General features: G+C 34.7%; 1 non-coding gene across 1 annotated transcript; it reads left to right on the forward strand.

The window, feature by feature from the left end:
* Positions 1–200: 200 nt before the first annotated feature.
* On the forward strand, positions 201–279 carry LOC114413883. The gene has a single exon (XR_003667025.1). It is a non-coding gene; the product is annotated as a small nucleolar RNA J33 (small nucleolar RNA).
* Positions 280–17,401: the final 17,122 nt, after the last annotated feature.

A 17,401-nucleotide genomic window follows, 5' to 3' on the forward strand; every position in this document is an offset into this window, starting at 1 on the left:
CTAACTTCATGGAACGACTTGATTGTAAGAAAGATAGTGAGATATGGAAGAAAGATGAACACATATTGCAGCTACGACACTGGGCCTCGTTACGAGGAGTAACTCTTAGCAGGATAGGTAACGGTGACTTCCACCCTCTCCATCCCCACAGACAGGGTTTGGTGGATTAATATTTTTCCTATTGTACTTATACATTAATGCAGTAAGGGGAATGATGTACTACCGGCGGGCTATTAAGCTTCAGGCTTTTCTTGATATGGCAAATGAACAGGGTAAATAAGATTTCCTTTTAACATGAGCTATTTACCTTAGTCTAGTTGATACTGTGGAAATGGCAGGCATATCATCTATAGCCTTTTCAAATCCTAGGCCATGGTTTATACATAACTGTCACTTATATGAAATTCGTTATGTATGACAAAAGAATAGTTATCTACCAAGAATAGCTGATTGTATGGTTTTCTGCAATCTTGTGGGCAGAGATACTTGATGGCTATAAAGCAGTTATTGTTCCATCTGAGGAAGATAAAAAGAGCCATAGATCCTTATATGTCAAATCAAGAAACAAGCTTTGTCATAATTGGTCAAAGAGTTCTTGCAAGATCACTGAAGTAAGTTTTCCTCTAGTGATTTCATGACATGGTTGACTTGCAAGTACTTGTTTAGCTTCTAGGACAAATGAGGAACCTCTAACTGAACAATTGGCTAGTACAAGATCTCATCCAAAGTTAAAGCAGTAATTTAATTTAAAAGAGAAATGCAAGTAATATATATAAAACTACTTTCTTATATACTTTACTTTTTTCTCCTTTTTTCTACCTGTTTCTTCTCACTGAATTTTCTTCCTCTACCCAACATATACTCTCAAAAAATGTGGTGTTTCACGTATTCCTTTTTCACATACTTGAAAGAATTTAAAGTTATTTATAATAAATTTTTACAATAACTTTTATGCATTCACTTTGCTTTTCATCCTATCAACTGTATACACTTTTTTTTCCTCTTCATATCTCTATTTCTCTCACCTATAATTTCTTTTAAGAATTTAATGTATCAATAATGTTTAGTACCAAATAACTAAAATGGGATACTTTCTTCTCTGCATCTCATGCTTCTTGTTCCAGTACGACAATATTTTCTTTGAATGTGTTAACTGGAAATAAATAACAAAATGGTTGAGCAAAATGGATTGCTTCAAATTCACATTGGCTTATAGAATGAAATCTATTTTATTTATTTACTTGTTGGCTTCTATTTTAAAATAAGTTTGCTTATATTTTATAGAATGAAGGTAAGTTTGCTTATATATATCACATTGGCTTCTATTTCTTCTTTATTCTAAATTAGTTCAAACGTTATTTTCTTAGAAAGAATTAGAATAAATTAGTTTTGTTTTTTTTCTTTTTGCTCTTCAATTTATGATCAATTCATTTTGTTGAAGTTACTATTTTCTCTTAAGTTTTAATTTATGATAAAATTTCAGACTTGTTTGGGTGTTGTTTTGTTGATCGTGATGGGTGAATTTTGGGTTCTGAATTATGCAAGGATTTTGTGTTTGTGATTTTTGCTGCGGTGGAGACCCTTTTGGTTTTGGGTTGTGCTTTGGGTTTTCAGGTAATTTTAGACAAAGGCACATCATATATTTACTAATATCATGTGTGAAAATTTAAAAATAATTTTTAGCTGCAACTCTTTTAGCTTTTGGTCCCAAATGCTCCACGAACCTTAGTACACTTTCTTTGTAGTTAAGCTGTTTTTCATTCAACTGCAATACCAACAAGCATTATGAACAATAATAATTTTTATAGAACAAAATCTAAGATGGGGATTCTTGGTAGGTGATAAAGAATTGAAATGAACAGCTACATGGAAGTAATATTTAGTTGAAGAGTTATGTGGATGCAATATTTATGAATTAAGAATGGACTATCATGTTTCTATTTGAAATCTGTACCCATCACCAAATAATTTTTATGCAGTGTGTGAGATCCTCTAATAAGGAAGTTTATGTGCGAATGTTACCTCATATGTTGTACTACTTATTATCAATTTTATGGTTGTTTGTATCACCAACTTGTATAATTGTTTGGCAAAAAAACAGAACTTACTTGAATGTTTGGCTTGTTACCACATAGCACTTCTGCTACCACCCTTAACCTTTGTCGAAATCAGTTACTGGGAAAACCTAGTTCGATTATTTATCAAGTAGCAATCAGAATCCAATGACTTTCATAACCAGTTAAAGTTTTCATTTGTTTCACCATTCCAACAATAGCAGAAAATCCTAAACAATTGCTCAACTAAATAGATTTTGTTTAAATAGAACCTGCTACCACATCATCCAATTTCCATAACACTAAACCATGCAGCCTCCAATTATGTTAGCATATGTATAGTACCATAAGTTTCAAGGAATAGAATGACTAAATATATTAAAAATCAAGGAATACAGAATGACTAAGCGTGTGTTGTTCCTGTTATCTTCAAAATAGTGATGTTAAAAGTTTCTGTCTAATTCTTTGAGCATTTATATGTGATATGTCCGAAATGTCCATATTTTTGTTTCCTAGAACCACATGAAAAATATTACTTTCTCATTTTCCTTTCTCCTTCCTACCTTTAATATTTTAATTCATATCCTGTTTGGACATATTCTTTCACGTAGAAAATGGTGAATCTCGGCATCCCAGACTAGACATTCTAGCACCTGATTACATGCAATCCAATCACAAGGTAGATGAATTCTGTGATTTTGATATTTCTGAATTTTTCATAGAATATTTGATAATATAGATTTTCTAATTGATAGGATGGTGGGGTTTCTGTAAGTTCAACTACATCAAAACTTGCCAATCCCAATATTCGATTACCAGGAACAACTTCAGCAAATTCCAGAGCTTCTTCAGCTGCACTTGGTCAAAAGAAATTGTATGCAGAATCCCAGACAGGAAAGTCCACTTTTCAAAAGCTTTTGGAGCCAATGCTTCCTCAACTTCCTGGAATTTCTCCTTATAGAATTGTCCTGGGGAATGTTAAGGATAAGGTATTGCTTCTAATTCATTCTGGTGATAAATACTTGACAAAAAAATGATTGCATCAACGCTGGTATTTAATGTCTTTTCATTGTGTGAGAAAAAAGAAATTATGCATTCATGTTGTTGGTCTCTTTGACAGTAATATTCATTTAGAGATAGATCAATTTTAATTTTCCAGGTAGAAACATGTTATATTATAACAGTCAAGGCATGGCGTTTAATTTAACTAATGCATTTTGCCTACATCAGCTATGATACTCAGAAGTGCATGCCATTGATAAATCACAATGTTGCTTTTCTGCGGCAATACACAATCCTGATTAAAACAGTCCCTTTATGCCCATTCACGTTTTTAGTGACTCCATCCATTTTATTGTGTGTGAACTATGGATTGTGGTGTTAGGTCATTAATTATAATCATTGTGTGAGCATTTAAGATGTACACGTAGCAAACACCTTTTTGAATGGTTGAGTAAAATTCGGATGTCTTTAACACTGCATTAGCTATGAAGCACATTTTAATTATATATGACATGCGATTTTTTATTTATTTATTGTAATTTTTTTCGTTAAGACAAATGTGTGTGAAAAACTAAAAATTACTTATGTGGAATCTTTATTCATTAAACGTGTTGAGTACTCGTTGCATATTCATATACACATACACCACTAAAAGTTAAACACCTATACTGTTATCCTCAATAAAACTTTTTTAATATACACAATTAAAAAATACTTATAAAAATATTTAACAAATCTAATTATTTCCTAACTATACCGCACTAATTATTTAATTAGATATTAAATATAATATCTTAATTATAACTAAAATTTTAAATAATTTTGAATTTTATTTTAATTAATTTAAATGTAATATTTTAATTAGCTTTTTATTTTATTAATTTTTACAAATAATGTTAATATAATTTTTTTTCATTATATCAATTTATAAAAAAAATATATTAAAATATTTTATTTAATGAAAGTAAGATTAATAAAATTGGATATAGATATAGAGATATTCATTGAATTGAATGCTATTTAGTATTTTGTAATTTTCTAATCACTAAATCATAGCCTATTTTGTAGGTGGCTTGGGAATAACAGTGTATCAGGGACCAAGCTGATGTTAGTTTCAATCACACTTCAACCAACCACTAATGCAGTTTTAAGCGCTTAATTAGAATTTAAACTTAATTACAAGGTATGATCACATAAATATAAATGTAATCCTTGTTGTGAAATCACCCAAAATTTGATCTAAATTTATATTTGGGAACTTGGCTTTGCCTTATTTCTTGTCCTCCTGAGATGAAGAATGGTGACATCAATCCAAACCAAAAATTAGATTCAAATTGGGGTTTATATAATAAGTGTTTATTGCTAAAATTTACTATTTCATTTCTGAAATTTGACCAGTGTTTATAAAATAAGTGTCATAAGAGACATTAGGTTTAATTATATTTGAATATTGTTATTGTCGTTCATGAACAAAAGAGCAAAAAAATAAAATAAAAATTAGTAAATCTACATCGGTTATTCCAAAAACTGATGTAGTATCGTGACAACCGATGTAGAATTCTTTATCAAGACGTTTGTCGCCAAAACGCGATGTAGTATCATGGTCATTCTACATCGGTTATCAGCACAACCGATGTAGAAATGTGGAATTCAAAGACGGGTTTAAAGATCAACCCGTCGTAAATGAAGAGAATCTACATCGGTCCTCTTAATAACCGATGTAGAAAGGTCAGGATGCTACATCGAGCTTAGGCTGAAATCCATCTTTGAACACTACCCATTCTAAGATGGTCTGTTAACTGTCGTAGTAGTATGACGTACTTTTTACATCGCCGGCTATGATGACGCGTCAAAACCGATGTAGAAAGACTTGTAGAACCGATGTAGAAAGCCTACTTTGTAGTAGTGTGGTTACATGCATCTTATTGATACCCAAAGTGTATAAATAAAAGGTAACCATGGTAAAAGGTACTACATAATAGGGCCTGCCAAAAAACCCCTATACATGAACCGCATAAACGATAAAAAACCCATCAAATACCTTCATTTGTCGAGTGTTCATCAATGCTCCACCAACTATCATAAGATCAAAAGATACGGTATGATATATATATATATATATATATATATATATATATATATATATATATATATATATATATATATATATATATATATATCCATGAATCTCAGTAACCCCCATTATCAATATCAGACTCAACTTTAAGACAATCATTTTAAAAACTACATGAATATTGCAACTTGGTATATCAACCCATCCGTAATTTCTAAAATACACTCTCAGAACATAATCCAAATAAATGAACAATTGATAGACAGAATACCTGAATGTTCAACATTTTGCAGAGAGCCACAACCAAAATTTTAATTTCATAGTCTCAATCACCTTCACTGCATTCATAGGCTCATTGTTGAACAAAATTGGATTGTAGTGCAGCCACATTGTCCATATGGCAACAAACCAAACAACCTGCATTTCTTTTAGTAGGGACAAAGAAACAAATGATAATATTTCCATACAAACCATTTGTCAAAGCAGTAGTAGTAGCAGCTGTTCTAATTGTTCTAAATTGTTGAAGCAAAGAAAACCCTTGATCCTCTTGTACTAGCTCTATGGCCTCGAAGTGCTTAGTATGAGTCAAAGATTTTATTGCAAGTATTACAATTAAACTTTCTTGTCTAATTGGAGCTTTTGTTGAAATCACCTTCTGAGGGTTTGTTGTACACCCAATGAATAAAGGAACTTGACTTTAACTCATAGTTCATAAACTTTTCCTCATTGAAGTGTACTTATTTAGTTTTGAATCATTTGGGTGATCCCATGTCCTATGTTTTGGCTTCAATCCCCTTCAACCTCATATGTATGAAAGCTCATTTTCCCTACATTGTATAGTTTTGTACGACAAATTAATGCCTAAGTTTTTGAACACACCAATATTGATATATAAAATTAAAGTTGTTACATATAATTTGTTTTTATAATTAATGTTGTTATGCCCATAGTATTCCTAATGTTATTGATGCAATCCTACCCCGCAAGGGCATTGGATAGAAAACTCCAAGTAGATTGGGCCAGAGATGCAAGAGAAGGCCCTAGGGTTCTTATGAGCCTTAGGGTAGATTTCGGGCCCATGGGCTAAGTATGAGCCCACTTATCTTTGTAAATATTAGATTAAGGTTTCATTATTTTTGGGCCTTGTATTTAGGGCTCCATAATGTAGGTAGGGTACCCTAGAAATATAGGATTTTTCAGCCCTTGTATTTTTGGGCACCTAGACTAGTTTTTGTATTAGGGGTAGTTTTGTAATTTCACATGCACTAAGTGGATATTTGATGTGTGTGGTTGGAAATAAATTTAATTGAAATGGTAGAAGCCCAATGCAATTAAATTTTAGAGGGGGAGGTGAGCATTTGCTTACTACACCCCATTGCCACATCATATAGTCACACTTTGTGCATGTCCTTCATGCTTTTCATGCCTCATGACACCTAAGCACACTTAGTGGAGAATCTTGGAATTGATCTTGGATTAGTGGGCTGAACCATAACTAAAATTCACTAATCATAATTAGTGAAATTTTGGCTCCAAAGTTTGGCTCCACAAATTCAATTTCAAATTCAAGTGAAATTTGAATTTCCCTCCAATTTTGTGTGACACTTAGGCTATAAATAGAGGTCATGTGTGTGCATTTTTTTCAACTTTGATCATTTGAATATTAAAATTCAGATTTCAAAGCTCATTTAGAGCACAAAATTTCGTGCTCTTCTCTTCCTCTCCCTTCATTCATCTCCTTCTTCCTCCAAGCTCTTATCCATGGCCTCCTATGGTGGTGAGCTTCTTCTAGACTCATCTTCTCCTTGAAGTGGCGTCTCCTCTCTCTCTTCCTTTCTTCATTCCGCTGTCATTCATCTTCCAAGAAGCAAAGGAATCCATTGATGAAGAAGATCCTAGGCCTACAAGCTCCAATGGAGCTTGCATCATGTGGTATCAAGAGCATCTTCATCTAGGTGATGTTCTTTTGCTTCCTCTATCCTTTTGTTCGGTGAATTCTCTTTAAATCCTTGTTTTTCATCTTATTCTCCATGTATATCCTCCATTGTCTTGTGGTTTGGTGCTGTTTAAAGTATATTAAAAAAAATAAACCGATTAAATCTTAGATCTACACTTGTTCTTGCATTTCTATGGTTCAAATTTTGTAGATCTACTCTTGAATCTTGTTTTTGTGTTGATTTTAGGTTCTATCAATTTTCATTCATAATATTCTTGTGCTGAACCTTTAGATCTAAATTTTGTTACAAAATATTGATTAGAAAAAAAAACACAAAAATCTAAGTGTAAATCACTTAATCCATGTTGTCTTAGAGTCATGTTTAGTCATAGTAATTGTCACATTATGTTTTAAGTTTGTGTTGAATTTTATTTTGTTGATTGAATTCTAGATACATTTGTTCATGTATTCTTGTCATTCTTAGCCTATCTTTTGAATTTTGAGTCTAATTCATGCATGTTATTTAGTTCATAACATGTTCTAAATCAATTCCTAGAAGTAGTCTTGTTCTTGAACTTTTTTTTTTTTGCTTTCTAAGTTTCCTACATGATGCCTATGATGAAGTTGAGTTGTGGTGCTGAGTTGTGGCTGGATTTGTGAATCAAAATAAGTCTTAAGCTCTCTTTAATTGTGTTATTCAAGATAATTGAGCATAAGCAAACACAAATTGTAACTATCCAAGCCTTAAGCAACATAAACACTACTCTTGATTTCTAGGCTGAAATTGCTGGTGCTGGCAGCTTGAACATACGAACTTGTATAAATTACTGGGAATTGATCACTACGTTTTTTGAGCTGAAACGTTTACTGAATTTTTAAGACATCTGGACCAAAATTATAAAAAAATAACCAAGTGATTTGGATTAAAGGAAAAAATAAGAAAAATCTCACAATTTGGCAGAAAAATCAGTTTCCAGGAAAAAAAAAGTAAAGTGAAAGGAAAGTGTGTTTGTTGTTTTGGCTCAAAATTTGTTCTATAATTGGTGCCTATTTTATACCAATCCTAGTTATGAAATTTAAATTGAAAATTATTGGGAAAACAAGTGCCAAAACTAGAGGTTTCTTGAGTCTCTTTTTTTAGAGTTTTTCTACTCTACTCTAGAGCCATTCTAGGTTTCTCTTTGAGTCCTAGCTTGCTTTTTTGTGCTTTTCATTGCTTTAATTGTTGAATAATCCTTGGAAATTTGTCTTGTTAAAACTCTATTGGTTTAGCTTTCATTTCATTTTTTTGGTCTTTGGTTATTGCTTGTCTCTTTGTTTCCTTGCTTGTAAGTTGTCATATAGGGAATTGGAAAGGAGGATTGGTGCCATATCTTGAAGAATTTGAGTCAAGAAGCAAGGGGCCAACCACCTTAAGAGCTATTGGACTAAGAAGCACTCCAAATTGAGTGAAACACTAAAGAGAGAATAGCCACCACAATTGAGGACTTTTTTCTTTGTAATTTTGTAATTGGCAATTTGCTTTGCTTTCAAATTTTGTAACAAAAAGGCCTTTCATTGGAAGTAAGTTGGGAGCCTCCGCTAGGTCACCCTACTTCCATTTGTGTGTAATAATTTTAGGCAATTTCCCCTTAGGATAGTGAGTGTTTTGTTGGGAACCTTAAATGAGGTCATCCAAACACTCTTAGGATCCGCCTAGTTTGCATTTCTTGCACTTTAATTTCTTGCTTATTTTCATAGCTTATTTCCTTTACCCTCCATTGTCAAACCGTCTAGATAGTTTGCCTTTTACCAATTAGTTTTTACCTTATCTTTCACACCTCTTTTAGTGTTTATTTTGGCTAGTTTCAACCATAGTTTATTTTACCTTTTGTTTTGAAACCCCCAACAAGAAAGAACCATAACTTAGGAACCAACATGAGTCTTCATTCTTCATCTAGTGTTAATGGTGAGGGTTCTACTCCTAAGGACCCCTTGTATAAGATATTAGATGAGTTGAGATCCCTTAAGTTGTGGAAAGAAAAACAAGAGAGAAAAGAAAAAGGGAAAAAAAGAGCGAAAGAAATAAGTCAAGATGAAAAGGAGAAAATAAGGGAAGATGAAAGAAGGAAAATACTAAAAGAGTTAAGAAAAGAAAAACATGCCTCCTATAGTAGTCATAACTCTTGCAAGAGCCTAAGTGAAGAACTTCGTGACTATTATGAAGGAAGACATAGGTCACATCTTAGACCTCACTCCCATAGGAGAGAAAATGAAAGAAAGCCTCAAGAGGTTAACATTAAACTCCCATACTTCCATGGGAAGGACAATGTAGAGGCTAATTTAGATTGGGAAATAAGGGTAGAGCAACAACTTAAAAGGAAGTCTACTTCAAAATCTTATGGCTCTCACTCTTATCCAAAGAAAGACCAAGGTCAAGGAATCTTAGGGGTGAGACCTTCTAAGCCCAAAGATGATAAGGGGAAGACAATAGAAAAGCAACCCCTTAAGGCTTGTATGCAAGAGAAGACTAGCTCCATGAAGTGCTTTAAATGTCTTGGAAGAGGACACATTACTTCTCAATGCCCCACCAAGAAAACCATGATTATGAGGGGCCAAGACATTTATAGTAGCCAAGATGAGGCTACTACTTCACCTTCCTCTAGTAAAAGTGAAGAAGCAAAAGGGGAAGAATCTAGTGAAGAGATCTACCCCCAAGAAGAAGGACAACCATTAATGGTTAAGGAGGAGTGTAAGGAGGTAAGTGTCTCCTCCAAGAGGTTAGCCATGAAGGAAAGACATTTTGAAATAAAGACAAATATTAAAGAAATTTCCCCTCTTAAACAACCTCCACATTTTCTCCTTTGTAAAAAGACACTTGTTCGCATTGCCACACCTCTTAGGCTTGAGTTTATTCCTCAAGTAAAGGAGTTGTTGGATGAGGGTTTGGTTCGCAAGAGCTTAAATCCTTGTGCTTTGTTGGTGCCCAAAATAGGTATTATTAGGCACCAAATCCCTAAAATAGGTGGTATGATGAATGCTTTGGGTGGTGCAACACTCATTTGTAAAATCACTCGTGCACCCAACATCTTCATGATTTGTGTACATAGGGACTCATTAGGTAGGTTTGTTCTTATTTTTAGTTTCAATACAAACTTAGGTACTCATATGGGACACCTTAGGTTTGTCATACTTTTTGGTAGGAATAATCAACATGAAAATACAGAAAAAGGTATGTTCTATTGCTTTACTTTTCTTAATTTTTTAAATTGTGATCAAGGGGTTCCCATGAACCCTAAGAGAATAAAAGTCATTCCTGAGTGGCCCGCTCCACCAAGTGTAAGAAAAATTTTGGGCTTCCAAGACTTAACAAAATTTTACAAAAGGTTTGCCCCATATTTTTCTATACTGGTAGCACCACTCATTGAGTTGGTGAGGAACCATGTCCCTTCATGGGAAGATGCCCAGGAAATGAGTTTTCAGACCTTACCTTACTTCAACATACTAAACACCACTAATACATATGTTTTTGTTCTTTTTACAGGTGTTGAGGAAAAAAGCCCAGAGTTTCAAGAACCTCGGGATTTGAGGTCAAATCATTTTCAAGGGGGAGGGAATGATGTAATCCTACCCCGCAAGGGCATTGGATAGAAAACTCCAAGTAGATTGGGCCAGAGATGCAAGAGAAGGCCCTAGGGTTCTTATGAGCCTTAGGGTAGATTTCGGGCCCATGGGCTAAGTATGAGCCCACTTATCTTTGTAAATATTAGATTAAGGTTTCATTATTTTTGGGCCTTGTATTTAGGGCTCCATAATGTAGGTAGGGTACCCTAGAAATATAGGATTTTTCAGCCCTTGTATTTTTGGGCACCTAGACTAGTTTTTGTATTAGGGGTAGTTTTGTAATTTCACATGCACTAAGTGGATATTTGATGTGTGTGGTTGGAAATAAATTTAATTGAAATGGTAGAAGCCCAATGCAATTAAATTTTAGAGGGGGAGGTGAGCATTTGCTTACTACACCCCATTGCCACATCATATAGTCACACTTTGTGCATGTCCTTCATGCTTTTCATGCCTCATGACACCTAAGCACACTTAGTGGAGAATCTTGGAATTGATCTTGGATTAGTGGGCTGAACCATAACTAAAATTCACTAATCATAATTAGTGAAATTTTGGCTCCAAAGTTTGGCTCCACAAATTCAATTTCAAATTCAAGTGAAATTTGAATTTCCCTCCAATTTTGTGTGACACTTAGGCTATAAATAGAGGTCATGTGTGTGCATTTTTTTCAACTTTGATCATTTGAATATTAAAATTCAGATTTCAAAGCTCATTTAGAGCACAAAATTTCGTGCTCTTCTCTTCCTCTCCCTTCATTCATCTCCTTCTTCCTCCAAGCTCTTATCCATGACCTCCTATGGTGGTGAGCTTCTTCTAGACTCATCTTCTCCTTGAAGTGGCGTCTCCTCTCTCTCTTCCTTTCTTCATTCCGCTGCCATTCATCTTCCAAGAAACAAAGGAATCCATTGATGAAGAAGATCCTAGGCCTACAAGCTCCAATGGAGCTTGCATCAGTTATCTTTAACAATTTGTATCGGTTGTAGGTACAGTATTTGACTGACATAGGAAGTTAAGGCGCTTTTGGGTTTGTTGACTCAATATTAGAACTAGTATCTAGCACTACCATCACCACATTCATTGTTTTTGTTAGAAGCATCTTTCAAGGTATGTATGTCGTTGTGACACTTACATGCTTATTACATTTTGACCCTTGTATGAGTACTGATTAATATTAAAGTTATGTGTATTGTGAGTGAACCATGGTTTCCAGTTTGAGATTCAATACATTGATTAATACCAACAATTTGGATTAATTTTTGTATTGAATCTTGAATTGTCCGTTTGGATAGTTTGGGAAGAGTCATTTTTTATATGTTATTCATGGTTATAGGTTAAGTATGTTGTGTTATATTTGATGAAGGTTCGATTTAGTGCATATTGTTTTGTTCTTCGGGTGCATACTTGAATGTGGTGAATTCATGTCACCGCTTTCATGTCATGTACTTGGAGATCAATGCGAAATGCTTCTGAAATTTCATCAAATTTAGCATAACCTACTTAACTTGTATGTATCAATGAAGTATAAAATGTCTTTCCGAATGGGATGACCTAGTTAGTATCACAGAACATAAAACATGGATCGATGTTGGATGAAAGCATCATGCATAAGTGATGACTATGAGAATGGGGTTGAAGAATTCTTGCAATTTGCGCAACAAAATGCACCAGTAATGGGTGGAAAATATTTTTGTCCATATGTTAAATGTGGGAATGGGAGACGACAGTCAGTGAATGACATAAGATTATATCTTATATGTGAGGGGATCATTTTGAATTATACAGAATGGATATGACAGTGAATTGCTAGACATGCCAATAGTCTATCAGATTGACCTAGTTGATGTTCAAATTAGAGATCGTATAGAAGACATGATACGAGATCTTGGACAAGAGGGTTTTCGGCAAGCGCATGCACCTTATTATGATAAATTACAAAGTGATTCTAAGAAGACTATGTATTTGGGATGCACATCCTTCACATTGTTATCGGCAATGCTAGCTTTGGTCAACTTGAAGGCAAGATTTGGTTGGAGTGACAAAATGTTCACTGAATTGCTTGTGTTATAGAAAAATATGCTTCTTGAAGATAACACATTACCCAAAAATCATTACCAGGCGAAGAAGATATTATGTCCTGTGGCTATGGAGTACCAAAAAATACATGCATACCCTAATGATTGCATTTTGTACACAAACCAGTTTGCCAAAATGCACAAATGCCCTACATGTGGGGTATCAAGGAACAAAGTGAAGGATGGCGAATGTAGTGATGATGCAACTACAAGCAATGATCGTCCAACAAAGGTGTGTTGATATCTTTCAAAAATTCGAAGGTTTTAGCAAATGTTTGCTAATGGACATGACACAAAAAAAAAACATAACATGGCATGCAATTGATAGAAAAAAGTGATGGATTGCTTTGCCATCCCACTGATTCTCCATAATGGAAGACAATTAATTGTTTGTATCCAGATTTTGGTGAGGACCCTAGAAACCTAAGGCTTGTTCTTACTTCAGAAGGAGTGAATCCTTTTGGTAACTTAAGCACTAACCATAGTTCATGACCATTTTTGTTGATGATTTACAACCTTCCTCCTTGGTTGTGTATGAAGAGAAAATACATTATGATGTGTATGATGATAACGGGTCCAAGACAGTTGGGAAATGATATTGATGTCTACCTTACTCCGTTGACAGAAGATTTGATTAAATTTTGGGTAGACAGGGTTGATGTGTATCTCCAGCAGACATTCTAGTTGCATGCAATGATATTTTGCACCATTAATGACTTTCCATCATATGGCAATTTGAATGGATATAGTGTCAAAGGACACCACACATTCCCTATCTATGAGAAAGACACAACTTCCAGCCATCTAAAGCATGGAAAAAAGTATATACTAGGCATCAAAGATTTCTAAAGCCTTATCACCCGTATTGGCGATTGAAGAAAGTGTTTAATGGAAGTCAGAAGAATGAAAGTGTGCCAAAACCCTTTGTTGGAAACCAAGTTTTTGATTGGGTGAAGGACATCATAATTATCTTTGGAAAGACAGAAAAGAAGAATGCATCTGAGAAGAACATTTGGAAGAAAAGGTCAATTCTTTGATTTTACATACTAGTGCGATCTAGATGTATGGCATTGTATAGACGTAACGCATGTCGAGAAAAATGTATGTGACAATTTAATTGGCACCCTTCTTAACATTAAAGGCAAGACAAAGGATGGTTTGAAATGTCGTTAAGATTTGGTTGACTTAGGTATACGAGAGTAGTTGCATTCGATATCACAAGGTCGATGAACGTATTTGCCCCCATCATGTCACACAATGTCAACAAAAGAGAAAACAAAGTTTTTGTCATTGTCTACGAAGTCTAAAAGTTCCACAAGGATACTCTTCCAATATCAAGAGCCTCGTTTTTGTCAATGATCTTAAATTGGTTGGGTTGAAGTCTCATGATTGTCACGTGTTAATGCAACAACTCTTACCTATAGCAATTCACAGTATCTTGCCTGACAAAGTTAGGGTTGCCATTACTCATTTGTGCTTTTTCTTTAATGGTAACTATAGCAAGGTCATTGACCCCCAACAATTGGATGATTTAGAGAATGAGGCAGCTATTATCCTTTGTCAATTAGAGATGTATTTTCCACCTTCATTTTTTGACATAATGATTCACTTTATTGTTCATCTTGTGAGGGAGATCAGGTTGTGTGGGCCTGTTTTTTTATGATGGATGTATTCGATTAAGCACTACATGAAGGTCTTAAAAGGTTATACCAAGAATCAATACTGACCAGAAGCAAGCATTGTTGAAAGGTACATTGTTGAAGAAGTTATTAAGTTTTGTTCAAAGTACATAAAAAAACTAAACCTGTTGGTGTCCCTTAAAGTCGTCATGACTACAGACAGGGAGCTAAGGGCACACAAGCACATTTGTATAAATTAAATAACACAGTACAAGTTCTTTCATACATAGATACTCAAACAAAATCTGACAGTTACTCGCCCAAAAATGAACATGATAAGGGTGTTGTAAGAGCATAATAGAACTTTTACCAACTGGTTCAGAGAAATAATCTTTGTTGATGATAGTGCTTTGAAAACATTAAGATTGTTAGCTGTTGGGCCAAATCTTAATATCCCCACTTGGAAGGGATATGATGTCAACAACTATGCCTTCTACACAAAGTCACAGGATGATAAAAGTAACATGTGGGGTGAGTCTTGAGGCTGATTCTGAACACTTTTGTAGTGCATCAGATTAAAACCCGTTTCAAGCGTCCATGCCTTAGTTTGGAGTCATTGAAGAAATCTGAGAGCTTGATTGCAGTGAATTTAGAGTGCCTGTGTTCAAGTGTCATTGGGTTAACGGAAATACCGGTGTGCATCAAAACAAATTGGGATTTAATTTAGTAGACCTTTATAAGGTTGCTTACAAGGACAAGTCTTTCATCATGGCAGAACAAACAAGACAATTATTTTACGTCCAAGATCTGTGTAACTCAAGATGGTCAATGGTTCTACAAGGAAGAACTAGTGGTATCAATCACCAAAATGATGCTTCAACCCTAGATATTTCTAAGACGTCTACTTTCTCCCCATGAATGCCTTCCATAAACGAAGAACACGAGGTGGATGATGTACATGCAAATCGTAATGATAATGATGAAGGTTTATGGGAAAACATTCCTATGTAATTGTTGATTATCAAAGTAATGTATATCATATTACATTAATTGTAAGCTTAATGTGGATATTTACAATTTTTACCTTATTTCTATTTTTAATTGATGTACATTAATGAATTTGTTTTATTTGCACAGAGTCATGGCAACACCCGCAAGGTCCCCTCTGCATTCAGATGATCCTTCAGAGGCTACATCTAGGAGGAGTAGACAATCCACTCGGCTGAGAAGATTGACTGTCAGAACCTTGGACCAGCCAAGGTCAATGGTTAACGTCAATTCTGCCATTGGGAGAAAATCAGGTCAACATAAAGAAAAGTTTCACAACTATTTGGGAGTCGTAGCTCGAGAAAAGATTCCAATTGGAAAGTTGAATCTCTAAAGGACCTAATATGGGATGACATTTTGGTCTGCCTATGTTATTATCCATTTGAATTTAAGTTCAAAATATTTTCATTCACTAACTATTACAAAACAAGTTTATATCGCAGGGAAATTTTGATATCCCAAAAGCTTCAAATGTCAGGAACAAGGTGATGTCGACAATCGCCACTAGATGGAGGCAATTTAAGTCTTCGCTTACCACTAAATACATATATACTGACAATGAGGGTGAAGATAAACAACTTGCTTCTGTTAAGTATGGTCTGGATCCACAAACGTGGGTGGAATTTGCAAAAATTCACCAAACCCCTAATTGGCAGGTTTGACCAGGATGGTTATTCTTTAAATTTTAATTAATCTCGATGGGTTTTTTTAATTTGTTGAAATTGAAAATAATTTATCACAAGGTATACAAAAAAAAGGCTTAGGAAATTAAAAAATACAATGACTGCCCCCACTTACTGTCTCATGTGGGTTATGATTTGCTTGAAAAAAAATCTCATAGAGGAGAAAAGGAAGAGACGACAATAGGACACAATGAATACTGAGGATTCAACAATGATCGTCGACCCTACATCCCCCATTATAAGGCATATGAAGTGAAAGATGGCCCGTACAAAGCAATATGGGCAGATGACATCTAAGGTGGCCTAAGAAATATTAGATAAAATAGTGAGTTGATGTTAAGGCTCAATGGCAAGGCTTTTATTTTTTGTATAATAACAACAACCTAAGTTTATGACGAAATCTGTGTTGTGCTTCTTACGAAACTTTTTAGAAGAACAAATGACACAGGGTAGCTTCATTCCCCATAGTTGCCATGAAATATTGAATACTGCCATCGGTCGACCGAAGCATCCAGGTCGTGTTCATGCGGCGGGGACTGGTGTGACAATCAATCAATACTTTGGACAGGTGTCATGTGCCTCCAATAGTTCCTCTACATCAATTAGCCCACAATAATTCCTTGAAATGATTGCAAATCTGAAGGAAGAGTGGAGTAAAGAAGTAGAAGAGGAAAACAAGAAGAGTCTAGAGAAAATCAGACAAGAGTTTAAGGAGGCCATCAAAATTGAGTTATCCTAAAAGCCATCACAGCACCCACCCCCGGTGGTCGAGGCGGATATACAACTATTAGGTGCACATGTGAGCACCAAGGGGAGCTATGCTGAAGTTGCTACAAATCCATCAAGGGAAGACCCTTGTCCTGCAAATGTCTATACTATGGTGTTGTACGTAGTAGGTGATCACTAAACACGCCTAGTGGCTTTGGGAAAAGTATATGGTGGGGTGACCACCATACACAACATTCATTATGTCGATGATGTGGTCAAGGTGAGTGTTACAAAAGTTTACGTCGGTAATGGTCAAGTCCTTTTTTTGACGTCAGAGATTCAGTATGTTAGTCAGGCTCTTAACATATTCATTGCATGACCAACACATCATGTGAAACCCGTATCCCATAAGGCAATTGTTTTTCCATTAATAGTATTATGTCAGTGTTAAATTGTTAAAAATTATTTAATAACATTGGCTTAATTATTATTTTCATTAACCATATACGATTCATAGTTTTGTCCAAGGAAACTGGTTGGACCTATTGAAAGGTCCAATATTGTTGCTGGAGTTGATCCATTGGGTGAATTGATTAAGAT

This window comes from Glycine soja, chromosome 5, assembly GCF_004193775.1.
Source record: "Glycine soja cultivar W05 chromosome 5, ASM419377v2, whole genome shotgun sequence".
Lineage (NCBI taxonomy): Eukaryota > Viridiplantae > Streptophyta > Magnoliopsida > Fabales > Fabaceae > Glycine > Glycine soja.